At 51.3% G+C, this 16924-nt stretch overlaps 1 long non-coding RNA gene across 2 annotated transcripts; it reads left to right on the top strand.

The window, feature by feature from the left end:
• Nucleotides 1-3424: 3424 nt before the first annotated feature.
• LOC119957910 lies at nt 3425-16259 on the top strand. 2 transcript variants are annotated; one of them, XR_005458942.1, is made up of 2 exons: nt 3425-3525; nt 15730-16259. It is a non-coding gene; the product is annotated as an uncharacterized LOC119957910 (long non-coding RNA). The 2 variants fall into 2 exon arrangements; XR_005458943.1 differs by lacking the exon at nt 3425-3525 and adding an exon at nt 9513-9551.
• Nucleotides 16260-16924: the final 665 nt, after the last annotated feature.

Genomic DNA, 16924 nt, shown 5'->3' with positions numbered 1-16924 from the left:
GGGGGGGGGGGGGGAATCATCAACTCGGTGAAAGACGGCCTTTGGTGCGCCCGAAACATGTTGGTCTTCCGGAGCCTTCGACCGAGAGTTACAGACTGGCACATTCCACGGACCAGGGCTACATGCTGAAGGACACGCTCAATCTTGGGGCATCCATTGCAAAGGCACAAGCGGCAAAGGCCACCGACTAAGTCCCAGCGGCTACACTGGAAACTCCTTGGACTGTATGCGTCAGAGAATGAAATGCTGGGGCGGCACCTGGTGCAGTGGTTAGCACTGGGGCTAAAGCGCTGAGGACCCGGGTTCGAATCCCAGCCCTGGGTCACTGTCCGTGTGGAGTTTGCACATTCTCACCGTGTCTGCGTGGGTTTCACCCCCACATCCCAAAGATGTGGATTGTCCACGCTAAATTGCCCCTTAATTGAGAAAAAAAATAATTTGGTACCCTAAATTTAAAAAAAATATAATGAAAGGCTACAAGTTGTAAATTTAACCCATAATGCGAAGTAATAATAATTTTTATTAGTGTCCAAGTCGGCTTACATTAACACTGCAGTGAAGTTACTGTGAAAAGCCCCTAGTCGCCACATTCTGGAACCTGTACGGGTACACAGAGGGAGAATTCAGAATGTCTAATTCACCTACAAGCACGTCTTTCGGGGCTTGTGGGAGGAAACCGGAGCGCCCGGAGGAAACCCGCGCAGACACGGGGAGAACGTGCAGCCTCCGCACAGACAGTGACCCAAGCCGGGAATCGAACCCGGGACCCTATGGCTGTGAAGCAACAGTGCTAACCACTGTGCCACCATGCCGCCCATTGAGTATATTCAAGACAGAAATTGCCTCCCGACTTGAATCGCTCCACCATTGGCAGCCATGCCTTCATCTACCTGGACCCGAAGCTGCGGGATTCTCCCCTAAACCTCCTCTCAGTTTCCCTCTCCCTCTCCTTTAAGATGCTCCTTAAAAGTCTTTGATCAAGGTTTTGGTGACCTGCGCAAATATTTCATGGGGCTTCATGTCAGATTTTATTTGCTGAAAGCGATATAAATGAAAGTCACTGAGGACCATAGACTGCTCTCCCCTTTTGAGAGCTGACTGGTGCTGATTTAACCTGAGGGTCACCACACCTCAGGTGAGGGGCACGGTTAATTGATAACCTCTGACCGTAAGTAAATTGAACCTTATTTGTTGGTGTCACTCCACATCATAAACCCAGACATCCAGCCAACTGAGCTAACCTGGGGCGGCACGGTGGCTCAGTGGTTAGCGCTGCTGCCTCACGGCGCCGAGGTCCCAGGTTCGATCCCAGCTCTGGGTCACTGTCCATGTGGAGTTGGCACACTCTCCCCGTGTTTGTGTTTGCATGGGTTTCACCCCCACAACCCAAAGATGGGCACGGGTAGGTGGATTGGCCACGCTAAATTGCCCACTAATTGGAAAAAGTGAATTGGGTACCCTAAATTTAAAAAAAAATAACTGAGCTAACTGACCATAAATAAGACCAGAAGACATAGGAGCAGAAGAAGGCCATTTGGCCCATTGGGTCCGCACCGACCCTCCAAATGAGCACCCCACCTCGGCCACTCCCCCCGCCCTATCCCATCCCTGTAACCCTGCGTGTTGATCACGGTCAATCCATCCAACCTGCACATCTTTGAACTGTGCAAGGAAACCGGAGCTCCCGGAGGAAACCCAAGCAGACACGGGGAGAACGTGCAAACTCCGCACAGACAGTGACCCGAGGCGCTAACCACTGCGCCACCCATTTATTCTACCTCTTTCTGTTGGGGAATTTATTATCTCCGCCTGTACAAGCAAACAGGACCTCAGTAAAATGTCTCACAGAGATTGAACATGGTAGCATAGTTGCTTCACAGCTCCAGGGTCCCAGGTTCGATTCCCAGCTGGGTCTGTCACTGTCTGTGTGTAGTCTGCACGTTCTCCCCGTGTCTGCGTGTGTTTCCTCTGGGTGCTCCGGTTTTGTATGGCTTAGGTGGATTGGCCATGCTAAACTACCCTTAGTGTCCAAAAATGTTAAGTGAGGGTTGCTGGGTTACGGGGATAGGGCAGATACGTGGGCTTCTGTAGTGTGCTCTTTCTAAGGGCCGCTGCAGACTCGATGGACTGAATGGCCTCCTCCTGCACTGTAAATTCTATGGGCGCAATTCTCCGCACTCACGACGGTGCGGAGAATAGCGGGGTTCGAAAATTTTTACGGCCACGCTAGTCTGACGCCTACCCGCTATTCTCCCCCCCCCCCCCCCACGCCTGACTCCCGACACGAATCGCTGCCGCCGTTTTTTTACGGCCGGCAGCGATTCTCAGCTGGCCGATGGGCCGAAGTCCAAGCCCTTTACGGCTGTTTTTACGAACGGCAAACACACCTGGTCTGGCCGTTCGTAAAAACGGCCGTAAAGTCCCGATTTTGAAAACCATGGCACCGATTGGCACGGCAGTACCATGGCCGTGCCAAGGGTGCCATGGGCCCGCGATCGGTGGGCACCGATTGCGGGCAGCGGGTCCGATTCCCGCACACTCTTTGTCCTTCCGCCGCCCCGCTGTATCACTTCGCGGGGCGGCTGAGGGGCATCCCGGCCCGCGCATGCGTGGGTTTCGCGCAAATGCGCGATGACGTCATCCGCGCATGCGCGGGTTGGAGTCTTCCAATCTGCGCATGCGCGGCTGACGTCATGTGACGCGTCAGCCGGCGCAAACTCTGGCAAGCGGGCTTAACGAAATTCGTTAAGCCCGCGATGCCGGAGTTCACGGCCGCGGCATACTAGCCCCGACCGGGGACCAGAATCGGTTCCCGGTCGGGGATGGGAGGCTGGCGTTAAAGCCGCCCGGATTTGACGCCAGCCTTACGATTTCTCCCTGTCTGGGAGAATCGCGCCCTATGATTCTATTCTATGAACAGTGCAATACTCCTGCTGTATGCAACTCAAATGTCAGCTGAGATTAAAAGGTTAACAGTCAAAGGGTTGAGCACACAGCTCCTTCTGGTACAGTGATAAGCCAAACTAAATACACCTTTTAAAGGATTTCAGCAGGTTTGTTGACTATTATTTGCTGAAAAAAATGAACAGATTTTTTTGCTGAGTCAAGAGAGTTTCTCATCTCCACAGTTTCACTTTAAATATGTCAGTTATCCTTTCCTCCTGAGAGATGCTCAGGTCAACTATAATTAACTCCCTTGCTGCCCACTTATTTTCAGAGTGGTAAGCTATGCAGCACATAGCTGCAAGGCTAAATCTCCAGTGGAATGAGACGGCCCAGCTAGATTACTATTCAGCCCATCGTGTCTGTGCTAGCCCTCCCAAAGCTCCGACGGCTCACAACTCTCCCTGTTCTTTGCTCCCAACTCTGAAAACTGTTCTCTTTTGACAGTCACTTTAAAAATCTCTTTTCACTGCCCTTTCAGGAGGTGTGTTCCAGATCGTAACAGCCCGCTGTGTAAAACGTTAATGTCCCTTCAGCTGGAATGAAGAGCTTGTCGTATGAGGAACAGTTGAGGACTCATGGGTCTGTACTCATTGGAGTTTAGAAGTGTGGTGAATGTAATATGATAATTCACACTATGTCTTTGTAAGCGCAGTAGCGTTATCCGACCACTAGGGGGAGTAGCTCTGGGAATACTCAGGAGCTTGTACAGGGCTCCACCCTTGGCTCCGCCCATGACTCCTCCCCCTAGTGCTGCTGTATAAATACCCTTGTCCAGAGTCAGCCTGCAGTTCACTGAGAGTTCATCAACGGGTAACAGGCTGGCTCTGTAGTAAGTCGATTAAAGCCAAGATTTATATCGGAAACACGTGCCTGGTGAATTGATGGTTCCATCAAGAAGGATGAGGGGGGACCTTATTGAAACTTACAGGATGCTGCGAGGCCTGGATAGAGTGGATGTGTAGAGGATGTTTCCACTTGTTGGAAAAACTAGAAGCAGAGGACACCATCTCAGACTAAAGGGACGATCCTTCAAAACAGAGATGAGGTGGGTTATGGGGAGAAGGCAGGAGAATGGGGATGAGAAAATATCAGCCATGATTGAATGGTGGAGCAGACTCGATGGGCCGAGTGGCCTAATTCTGCTCCTATGTCTTTTGGAAACAGATTTGCCTCAAAAAACCTTCATAGTTTTGAACATCTTCTGTAATAGTTTATCTACCCTCAGAAAGCTTTTTCAGCAAAGCCTTGACTTTCCCTTTTTCGAACTCTTGCTAATATTGCCCCCAATGGGCAGCAGGGTGGCGCAGTGGGTTAGCCCTGCTGCCTCACGGCGCTGAGGTCCCAGGTTCGATACCTGGCTCTGGGTCACTGTCCGTGTGGAGTTTGCACATTCTCCCCGTGTCTGCGTGGGTTTCGCCCCCACAACCCAAAGATGTGCCGGGTAGGGGGATTGGCCACGCTAAATTGCCCCTTAATTGGAAAAAATTAATTGGGCACTTTAAATTTAAAAAAAAAAATATATTGCCCCCAATTATCCCTTCCAGCGCCTTAAACATTCACTCCCTCAACCACTAGAGAGCTGTGTCTACCATCTACAAGATGCACTGCAGCAACTTGCTTCGACAACACCTTCCAAACCCACGACCACTACCATCCAGATCCTGGAAGGACAAGGGGCAGTGGACCCATGGGGACTCCGCCACCTGCAGGTTCCCCTCCGAGCCACTCACCGTCCTGACTCGGAAATATATCGGCCGTTTCTTCACTGTCACTGGGTCAAAATCCTGGAGCTCCCTCCCTAACAGCACCATAGGTGTACCTACACCCCAGGGACTGCACCACGCTTCCCGTGGCAATTAGGAATGGGCAATAAATGTTGGTCTAACCAGCGATGCTCACATCCCAGGAACAAATAAGAAATTAGGGCGGCGTGGCAGCACAGTGGTTAGCACTGTGGCTTCACAGCGTCAGGGTCCCGGGTTCGATTCCCGGCTTGGGTCACTGTCTGTGCGGAGTCTGCACATTCTCCCAGTGTCCTAAAAAGTAAGGTTAAGGGGTGGGGGGTTACGGGTATAGGGTGGATACGTGGGTTTGAGTAGGGTGATCATGGCTCGGCACAACATCGAGGGCCGAAGGGCCTGTTCTGTGCTGTACTGTTCTATGTTCTATGTAAGTCCCGAAAGACGTGCTTGTTAGGTGAATTGGACAATCTGAATTCTCCCTCTGTGTACCCAAACAGAGTGTGGCGACTAGGGGCTTTTCACAGTAACTTCATTGCAGTGTTAATGTAAGCCTACTAGTGACACTAATAAAGATAAAGATTATTATAAAATGAATCCAGAACTGCTGTACAATTCTGACTGTAATCTCCAGACTGATAGGGGGGAGGGTGACATAGTGGCTCTGTCACTGGACGAGTAATCCAGACGCTCTGTGAGGGACACGGGTTCAAATTCCACCCCCTTTTTCTTCAACTCGCCATTGGTTTTTGAATCACTCACGTTAAATCGGTTCGTCGTCCTTCCGAAAATCGGAACAGTTTCTCCCTCTCGACGCATGCCTCGGTCGGAAAGAGTTCCAGTGCTCAGAGTCGCTGAATACAGGGGATGGCTGCAGTCAAGTGAGATCTTTGGCTAGGTTCAGGAAGATCCCAATGCTCTCTTACCCAGCCTCCACCCCCCACCCCCCCACCGTCCCAGTTTTCAAATCCCTCCATGGCCTCACCCCGCCCGATCTCTTCAGTTTCATCCAGCTCCACCAACCTGCGCTCCTCCATCCTTTTTAAAACTTTCCCGATTGGAATCGCTCCACCGCTGGTGGCCAAGCCTTCAGGTGCTGTGACATTATACAAATGTACAGCATGTGAAGAGTTAATGTTATGTTTAGCCTCGCCACTGGAGGGAGCTAAGAGACAGTACTATAAATTGCACTGGCTCTTGGGCTTGTGGGAGGAGGTTAGATTGGAGCTGAAGGAGACAAGATTCATAGTGTGTTGCAGAGCTCGTTAAGATTTAAAAAAATATATAAATTTAGAGTACCCAATTCATTTTTTCCAATTAAGGGGCAATTTAGCGTGGCCAATCCACCTATCCTGCACATCTTTGGGTTGTGGGGGTGAGACCCATGCAGACACGGGGAGAATGTGCAAACTCCACACGGACAGTGATCCAGAGCCGGGATCGAACCTGGGACCTTGCTCCGTGAGGCAGCAGTGCTAACCACTGAGCCGCCATGCTGCCCTTGAGCTAGTTAAGATATAATAGGTATAGTTAGTAGATAGAGATAGTGTTAGTGAGTGTAGTTTAATTTTTACATGTATGTTTGCTATTTAGTGTCAAACTCAAATTTAGTCGTGTTAATAAAATTAGTTTAGTTCCAGAAAAGTGTTTTGTGTGTCTTTGTGATCGCTACGTCTTCTATCTTGGAAATCCCCTCCCAAAAATCACCACAGGTGCCACTGCCCTAAGCTCGAGAATTCCCTCCCCTAAACCTCTCCATCTCTCACTTATCCTTTCACTCGGCCCATCGAGTCTGCTCCGCCGTTCAATCATGGCTGATATGTTTCTCATCCCCAGTCTCCTGCCTTCTCCCCATAACCCCTGATCCCCTTATTAATCAAGAACCTATCTATCTCTGTCTTAAAGACACTCAGTGATTTGGCCTCCACAGCCTTCTGCGGCAAAGAGTTCCACAGATTCACCACCCTCTGGCTGAAAAATTCCTCCTCATCTCTGTTTTAAAGGATCGTCCCTTTAGTCTGAGATTGTGTCCTCTGGTTCTAGTTTTTCCTACAAGTGGAAATATCCTCTCCACATCCACTCTATCCAGGCCTCGCAGTATCCTGTAAGTTTCAATAAGATCCCCCCTTATCCTTCTAAACTCCAATGAGTACAGACCCAGAGTCCTCAACCGTTCCTCATATGACAAGTTCTTCATTCCAGGGATCATTCTTGTGAACCTCCTGTGGACCCTCTCCAAGGCCAGTACATCCTTCCTTAGATACGGGGCCCAAAACTGCTCACAATACTCCAAATGGGGTCTGACCAGAGCCTTATACAGTCTCAGAAGTACATCACTGGTCTTGTATTCGAGCCCTCTCGACATGAATGCTAACATTGCATTTGCCTTCCTTTTTAAAAAATAAATTTAGAGTATCCAATCCATTTTTTCCAATTAAGGGGCAATTTAGCATGGCCAATCTACCTACCCTACACATCTTTGGGTTGTGGGGGCGAAACCCACGCAAACACTTAAAAAAAAATTTGGAGTACCCAATTCATTTTTTCCAATTAAGGGGCAATTTAGTGCAAACTCCACACGAACAGTGACCCAGACGGGATCGAACCTGGGAACTCAGCGCCGTGAGGCAACAGGGCTAACCCACTGCGCCACCGTGCTGCCCCAACCCACGCAAGCACGGGGAGAATGTGCAAACTCCACACGGACAGTGACCCAGACGGGATCGAACCTGGGACCTCGGCGCCGTGAGACAACCGTGCTAGCCACTTGTTCTACCGTGCTGCCCATGCATTTGCCTTCCTAACTGCCGACTGAACCTGCACGTGAACCTTAAGAAATTTGTGAACAAGGACTCCCAAGTCCCTTTCTGCTTCTGATTTCCTAAGCATTTCCCCATTTAGAAAAAAGTCCATGCCTCAATTTCTCTTTCGAAAGTGCATAACCTCACACTTTTCCACATTGTATTCCATCTGCCACTTCATTGCCCACTCTCCTAGCCTGTCCAGGTCCTTCTGCAGCCCCCTTGCTTCCTCAATACTACCGGTCCCTCTACAGATCTTTGTATCATCTGTAAACATAGCAACAGTGCCTTCAGTACCTTCTTCCAGATAACTAATGCGTGAAAAGTTATGGTCCCAGCACAGACCCCTGAGGCACACCACTAGTCACCGGCTGCCATCCTGGAAATGACCTCTTTATCCCCACTTTTTACTTTCATAGAATTTACAGTGCAGAAGGAGGCCATTTGGCCCATCGAGTCTGCACTGGCTCTTGGAAAGAGCACCCTTCCCAAGCGCACAACCCCACCCTATCCCCATAACCCAGTAACCCCACCCAACACTAAGGACAATTTTGGACACTAAGGGCAATTTAGCATGGCCAATCCACCTAACCCGCACATCTTTGGGCTGTGGGAGGAAACCGGAGCACCCGGAGGAAACCCACGCACACACGGGAAGAACATGCCGACTCCGCACAGACAGTGACCCAAGCCGGGAATCGAACCTGGGACCCTGGAGCTGTGAAGCAATTGTGCTAACCACTATGCTACCGTGCTGCCAGTCAGCCAATCCTCTATCCATGCCATGATCTTACCCTTAACACCACGGGCTCTTAACGTATCCCTTCTCCCCCACCTTCAATATATATATATATATATCTTTTACATAATTTTTGTTTCCCAATTAAGGGGCAATGTAGCGTGGCCCTTGTTTCACACTGTAACTAATCATTATTTGCCGATGTGTATTTGTCAATGTACTCTGTCGATTATTCTTTTAGAAGTAAAATTCCCATTTCGATCTGTTGAATTGTCTACTATGTATGTACTGTACCATGTACGTTCCGCAGAAAAATACTTTTCACTGTACATAGGCAGGGCCAGTTTTAAGCCTATTTGACCAATTTCATCAAATTGGGCCCCGCACCTTAAGGGGTCCCCGCGCCAGCAGCGACAGAGTTACCGTTTGAAGCCTTTTCTGTATTCTAAGAGGAACTATAGGGTAGTTTTTACTTTTGGGGAACGCACCGCATTACCGTCGACAAATCCTTCAGCCTGCGCCGCCAAATCCTTCCGCCCGGGTAAGTAAGTTTCAAAATTTTAGTATATCAAGCATTTAATGTTTTTTTTTGGTTAAAGACGAGCATACTACACGAAATATAAACATACATAAATTTTTACTTTTGTAGAGTAGGGGCCCCGCCATCACTTTTCTAATTGGGCCCACAATTCCTAGCACCGGCCCTGTACATAGATACGTGTGACAATAAATATCAATCAATCAATCAATCAATCCACCTACCCTGCACATCTTTGGGTCGTGGGGGGTGAGACCCACGCAGGCACGGGGAGAATGTGCAAACTCCGCACGGGCAGCGAACCGGGGCCGGGATCGAACCCGGGTCCCCGGCGCCGCCAGGCAGCAGTGCTAACCACTGCGCCACCGTGCCGCCCTTACCGTCAATATTTTGACAGTGAACAAAAGTCTACAAAAGAAAATGAGGGAAAGAAATCTCGACCGGGCAATGTGTTTTCATGGACCCCTCCCCCTCCCCTGCCACCGCAGTCCCCACTTTCTCCCCCTCAGGTTTTATTCATCCTAGAGTTGCAAGAGATTAATTTCTGGGGTCTGCAGGGGGAACCTGTGCCGGGGGTGGGGGGGGGGGGGGGGGGGGGGGGGGGGGGGGTTGGGGGCTTTTGGCAACCCTACAGCTGAGTGGGTTGAACTGAAAGCATTGCTGCTCACCGCAGGGTTTATTCTGCGATTGTGATGCTCGAGGGTTCTGTCACCCGGGGCTCCCTTTGCAATTGTGCTCGAACATTCTTTCACCAGCGCCTACACTACTATTTAGATTGACGTTTGGAGGTATCATTTTTCTCTTGTTGTGTTGAACCATTGAGAAGCAAAGCGATCGGCACCGGTCAACTGGCTCATTCCGGTTTGAACCAGATGAGCTGAATGGAGTTTTCTTTTAAATGGAGTCATGGAAATTTCCAATAGTTTGTTTTTTAAACATGCGTGTCTCGCGTTGGTGAGATTTTTGATAGATCCCGCTGATTGAAACGTCATTTGGTTTGACTTCTTTATAATGGACTGCGCCCTTGCTAATTTATTTATGTGGCAGCATTGGCTGGTTCTGAGCGCAAGGCATTAACCTCCCTGCCGCCCAGTCCTACGCCCTGGAGTTCCTCCCTTGACCCCATCGAATGGGAACCTATTCGAGGGGGGTGGGGAGCTATTTAAGGCACGGATTGAGAAGGAGTTTATTTCCTGGGATGGTCACGAATCTTTGGATTTCTCTTCCCCAGGAATCCCTACACTGCAGAAATAGGCCATTCGGCCCGTCGGGTGTGCACCGACCCTTCGTAGACCGCCCTACGTAGGCCCAATCGTCACCCTCAGGGGCAATTTTAGTGTGACTCATCCAGCCCACCTTTGGACTGTGGGAGGAAACCGGAGCACCCGGAGGAAACCCGCGCAGACACGGGGGAGAAGGGGGCAGACTCCACGCAGACAGTGACCCAAGCCGGGAATCGAACCCGGGACCCTGGCGCTGTGGGGCAGCAGTGCTAACTGCCGCCCCGTTGATTATATTCAAAGCCAGCCCATTGAACTACAGGGGAAATCAAGGAAAACAGGCAGGAGAGTGGAGTAGAGGCCTGGATGAGACAAGCCATGATAGGGTAGGCTCGGAGGGCCGAATGGCCCACTACTATTTCTTATGTTAGCCACTCCTGTGATTTAAGATGTTTCTTAAAACCCATCTCCATGATCAAGCTTTCTACCGTTTGTCCCATTATCATCTGCTTAGGCATCTGATCACATTGCTGTGTTTTCTGGGATGATTTATGACATTCAGGGCGCTATATAAATGCAACACATTGTTTGGGAGGGGGGTGGGGAGTGGGGGGGGGGGGAGGGGGGGTGTAAATCACGCCTGAGTCTCTCTTGTCTCTTACTGAAAGCTGATCTCCGAGGACGTTGCCACAAACTGCTGCTCAGTAGCATTGGTAAATAATCCCAAGATTGGACTGTGCGCTAACCCATTTCACGCCAATGTGATCACATTACTGGGTGAGAGCCAGGGACAACAGCAGGATGTTAGATAACACGACGTGTAATCAGTGAGATTTGTCTGCATAAGCCAAGAACTGAGAGGTTAAGCAGAGTCGCCACAGTCCCAGGTGACCGTAGGCTGCTTTCCCGTCTGGGGGGGGGGGGGGGGGGGGAGAGCTGACTGGTGGTGGTTTAACCTGAGGATCAGCACACCTCAGGCGAGGGGGCAGGGTTAACCTGGATAACCTCAGCCGGCACGGGAATCGAACCCGCGCTGCCGGCCTCGCTCTCCATCACGAACCAGCCGTCCAGTCAACGGAGATTGATGGAACCATCAATTCACCAGACACGTGTTTCCGATATGAATCTAGGCTTTAATCGACTTACTTCAGAGCCAGCCTGTTACCCGTTGATTGACTCTTAGTGAACTCAGGCTGACTCTGGACAAGGGTATTTATACAGCTGCACTAGGGGGAGGAGTCGTGGGCGGAGCCAAGGGTGGAGCCCAGTACAAGTTCCTGAGTACTCCCAGAGCTACTCCCCCTAGTGGTAGGATCGCGCTACTGTGCTTACAAAGACAGTGTGAATTATCATATATATATTACATTCACCACAGAGATAAACCAATAAAACAAACTCTAGTGGAAGGACGAAGCCCTTGAAACAGAAATTGAATCTTCTGCAGTTCTCTCTGACTGAAATTAGGGTTGGCCCACGGTGCTACGGGTTGGAGGCAGATTCCGAATCCAATCCAGCCGGAATGGGAATCGAACTCCGTGCTCTTGGCACCAATCCGATTTACACCGGCTGCCCAGCCAGCCATCCATCCATCCAAGGATTCTCCGTGCACTTTCTTTTTTTTTTAACAAACAGTTTTATTGAGGTAGTTTTTCGGCATTGTAAACAGTTACAGACATCAACAGAAAGAAAGCAAAAAAAGACAAAAATGTGCAAACATCCACGTACATTCAATACTTCAATCGTAACATACTGCACAAGCCCGCTCCTCTCCCATCGACACTACATGATCCCCGCAAATCCCTCCCAGTACCCCTTCAGCTTAGGGCATGCCCAAAACATGTGTACGTGGTTCGCTGGTCCTCCTGCGCACCTAGCGCATTTGTCCTCTACCCCAAAGAATTTGTTCATATGAGCCACCAACATGTGGGCCCGGTGAACGACCTTAAATTGAATCAGGCCGAGCCTGGCACATGTTGCGGTTGAGTTTACCCTACTCAGGGCTTCTGCCCACAGCCCATCCTCCATTTCCACGCTTAGCAGCTCCTCCCATTTAAGTTTCAGTTCCTCCGTCTGGGACCCTTCCCCCTTCATGAGCACCTTATAAATATCAGAGACTCTACCCTCCCCTCCTTCCCCCCTAGAGACTATTCTGTCTTGGATCCCCATTGGCGGGAGGCGTGGGAAGGATGGGACCTGTCTACGGACAAAGTCCCGCAACTGTAGGTACCTGAAATCGTTTCCCCTTACCAGACCAAATTTCTCCTCCAAGCTCCTCAAACTCGTAAAGCTCCCTTCCAGGAACATATCGCCCACCCTCCCCAACCCCGCCCGCCGCCATGCTCGAAACCCCCCATCCATACTCCCGGGGGCAAACCGATGGTTGTCGCAGATTGCCGCCCAGACAGACCCCATCTCCCCTACATGCCTCCTCCACTGGCCCCATATCCGCAGGGTCGCCACCACTACCGGCTGGTGGAGTACCTGGCCGGCGGCAGCGGTAGAGGAGCCGTGACCAGGGTTGCCAAGCTGGTGCCCCTGCATGAAGCCGCCTCCACCCGCTCCCAGATAGACCCCGTACCCACCATCCACTTCCTTATCATAGTGATGTTGGCCGCCCAGTAATAATTAATCAGACTCGGCAAAGCCAGTCCTCCCTCACTGCAGTTCCTCTCCAACATCGCCTTCTTCACCTGCGGGGATTTTCCCGCCCAGACAAAGCTCATGATCATCTTGTTAACCCTTTTGAAGAAGGACTGTGGGACAAAGATCGGGAGGCACTGAAAAATGAACAGAAATCTAGGGAGGATTGTCATCTTTACAGTCTGCACCCTCCCTGCCAGCGACAGCGGGAGTGCATCCCATCTCCGAAACTCTCCCTTCATTTGCTCCACCACCCTGGCCAAATTTAACTTGTGCAGCCTGCCCCAGTCTCGCGCCACCTGGATCCCCAAGTACCGGAAATTTTCCTCAACCATCCTAAATGGTAGCCCTCTCAATCTGTTCTCCTGGCCCCTTGCCTGTACCACAAACATTTCACTCTTGGCCATATTTAATTTGTACCCTGAGAACTGGCCGAACTTCCTCAATGTTTCCAGAATACTTTCCATCCCCGCCAATGGGTCCGACACATACAGGAGCAGGTCGTCCGCATAGAGAGAGACCCTATGTTCCACCCCGCCCCTAACCATCCCCTTCCATCCCTTTGCGGCTCTCAGCACAATCGCCAGCGGCTCTATGGCCAGCGCAAACAGCAGCGGGGAGAGCGGACAGCCCTGTCTGGTCCCGCGGTATAGTCTAAAATACTCTGATACTTCTCTGTTTGTCCTGATGCTGGCCTTTGGGGCCTGATACAATAGCCTGATCCAATTCACCAGTCCCTCCCCGAACCCAAATCGTCCGAGCACCTCCCATAGATAGTCCCACTCCACCCGGTCGAAGGCCTTCTCGGCATCCATCGCCACCACTACCTCCACCTCCTTGCCCGTCGGGGGCATCATAATCACATTGAGTAATCTTCTCAAGATGGCCGACAGCTGCCTACCTTTCACAAACCTAGTTTGGTCCTCCCCAATCACCTCCGGTACGCAGTCCTCAATTCTAATCGCCAGGACCTCGGCATCTACATTGATCAGGGAGATTGGCCTGTAGGACCCGCACGCCTCCGGGTCTTTACCCCGCTTCAATATCAGTGATATAGTGGCTTGCGACATTGTCGGTGGCAGGGTCCCTCTGTCCCTTGCCTCATTAAAAACCCTCGCCAAGACCGGGCCCACCAGCTCAGAGAACTTCTTATAAAACTCTACTGGGTATCCATCCGGCCCCAGGGCTTTCCCCGACTGCATGGCCTTTAGGCCCCCCAATACCTCCTCCACTCTAATCAGGGCCCCCAGCCCATCCACTCGCCCCCACCTACTGTTGGGAATGCTAACCCGTCCAGAAACCTTTTCATCTCCTCCGGTTCTTCCGGCGGCTCCGAAGTGTACAGCTTGCTGTAGAAGTCCCGGAATACCTTATTCAATCCTGCCGGGTCCTCCACTCTGCACCCCTCCCCATCCATCATTCTACTTATTTCCCTGGCCGCCTCCCTCTTCCTGAGTTGCTGCGCTAACAATCTGCTGGCCTTTTCCCCATACTCATACACCACTCCCCTCGCCTTCCTAAGCTGTTCCATGGCCCTACTCCGTGCACTTTCTACAAGCAGGTTGGAACAAGGAAATACAGAGAGGCTCCTCCTTTTGTTCCATCATGTGGCAAAGGTTCATAGAATCCCAACAGTGCAGAAGGAGGCCATTCAGCCCATCAAGTCTGCGCCAACCCTCTGAAAGAGCACTCTAGCCAGGCCCACTCCCCCGCCCTATCCCCGTAACCCAATCTAAACAGCACATCCCCGGACATAAGGGGCAATTTAGCGCAGCTTATCCACCTAACCTGCACATCTTTGGACTGTCGGGGTGAGACCCACGCAGGCATAGGTAGAATGAGCAAACTCCATATGGTTGGGCAATCACTTATACTGGACAGTTGGTAACCCTGATCAACAAGGGTTATGCGGGGTGGAGGTGGAGGTAGCAGGCACCCTCGAATGGCATAGCAGGCACGAGACACCAAATGGCGGGCGCCTGCTCCTAATTACTATGTTAATAGAATTTACAGTGCAGAAGGAGGCCATTCGGCCCATCGAGCCTGCAGTGGCTCTTGGAAAGAGCACCCTACCCAAGCCCACACCTCCACCTTATCCCCATAACCCAGTTACCCCACCCAACACTAAGGGCAATTTTGAACACTAAGGACAATTTAGCACGGCCAATCCACCTAACCTGCACATCTTTGGACTGTGGGAGGAAACCGGAGCACCCGGAGGAAACCCATGCAGACACGGGGAGAACGTGCAGACTCCGCACAGTGACCCAAGCCGGGAATCGAACCTGGGACCCTGGAGCTGTGAAGCAATTGTGCTAACCACTATGCTACCGTGTTGCCCTATTGTGTGTATGGAGCCCAGAGCAGGAGTGCGCTCCGCACTCCAAGGGTGTCTTCTTCCCAAGCAGTCCCTCGGGGTTTGAAGAGAACTTGCTCCCACTTACGCCCTGTGTCACAGGCGGGGCAGATGGTGGTTGGAGGGGCAGTTGGGTGGCGTGCCAGGGGCTCCTGTCGCTGTCGACACTTGGGCTTCAGATGCGTGGGCTGCAGGGCTTTGAACAGCTGAATATTGTTCTGAAGAGGTGAGGGGGGGGGGGGGGGGGGGAGAGAACGGTGTGGCAGTTAGCACTGCTGCCTCACCGTGCCACGGACCCGTGTTGGGTGACTCTTTGTGTGCACGTTCTCCCCCGTGTCTGCGTGGGTTTCCTCCGGTTCCCTCCCACAGTCCAAAGGTGCATGGATTGGCCGAGCTAAAATTGCCCCTTGGTCTCCAAAGATGTGTCGGTCGGGATAGGGCGTGAGAGTGACCTTCAAAGGGTCAGTTCAGACTCAATGGGCCGAATGGCCTCCTTCAGCACCATGAGGGATTGAATGAAAGAGAATTCACTGTACACAATAACTGAGACACACCCCATTTTCCAAAGATGTGTCGGTCAGGATAGGGCGTGAGAGTGACCTTCAAAGGGTCAGTTCAGACTCAATGGGCCGAATGGCCTCCTTCAGCACCATGAGGGATTGAATGAAAGAGAATTTACTGTACACAATAACTGAGACACACCCCATTTTTCATAAATGTAAGGGTTACATTGTTTTGTTTTTGTTGAAGGCAGCAGATATGATCGGCATTTCGTTGCTTGTCTTCTTTGTATTCTACTTCCTCATCCGCTACATTGTCGACCAGCTGAAAGATGCCTCCCAACCACGGCCCAGGGACACCATCGACTTATACCCAAGGCAGAACAAACCTTTCCTTTCGACTGAGAATGCGGCAGCCGCGAGCGTTGTGGTGGTGGGCCGGATGAACTGGGGAGAACGCATGTACCGCAGGTTACGGGAGAGGAGAATACTAAGATAAAGGACGGCGCGGGATCGGAACCCGCATAAGAGAAAGACGTATTTAATAAAGCAAACAGAGAATATCAGCAGTCATGTTACGGGCCTTTTAAGAGTGCCTGAGGTAATTGAACGCGTCTCCGATGTCCCGCCAACAAAATGGCGCCGGTCATAACCTGGCGACCCCGCGACATTAGTGGCAGATGAGCCCGCTGGTCAGCAATTCGGTTCGGGAATAGATGGGACCACAATTCCAGGACGAAGAGGCCTCTTAAAGTAATTAAAGATACCATTAGATGCAAATACGCATCGGCAGTGATTTCGATGGTCTGTGTCCAGGAAGCCCATTTTCCAAGTCTTATTCAAAATTTCACAGGCGACATGAGGGCCGAGCGGTGGCGCAGTGGATTGGCTACGCTAAATTGCCCCTTAATTGGGAAAACAATTTTTAAAAGAAAAAAAATAGATAAGGTGAAGTCTGCACTAACCCCCTAGGGCAGCACAGGACACAGTGGTTAGCACTGCTACCTGGCGCCGAGGACCAGGGTTCAATCCAGGGTCACTGTCCGTGTGGAGTTTGCACATTCTCCCCGTATCTGCGTGGGTCTCACCCCCACAACCCAAAGATGTGCAGCGTAGGTGGATTGGGCACACTAAATGTATAAAATAAAGTCTACACCAACTCTCCAAAGTAGCACCCTTCCTAGCCCCACTTTCCCGCCTTATTCCAGTAACCCCATCTGACCTAAGGGACACCAAGCGGCAATTTAGCACGGCCAATCCACCTAAACCTGCACATCCTTGGACTGTGGGAGGAAACCGGAGCACCCGGAGGAAACCCACGCAGACACGGGGAGAACGTGCAGACTCCACACAGTCACCCAAGGTTGGACAGCACGGTAGCACAAGTAGATAGCACTGTGGCTTCACAGCGCCAGGGTCCCAGGTTCGATTCCCCGTTGGGTCAC

The sequence above is a fragment of the Scyliorhinus canicula genome, chromosome 27, assembly GCF_902713615.1.
Source record: "Scyliorhinus canicula chromosome 27, sScyCan1.1, whole genome shotgun sequence".
Lineage (NCBI taxonomy): Eukaryota > Metazoa > Chordata > Chondrichthyes > Carcharhiniformes > Scyliorhinidae > Scyliorhinus > Scyliorhinus canicula.
Note: the sequence above shows the minus strand (reverse complement) of the source record. Positions and strands in the feature narration are given on the sequence as shown.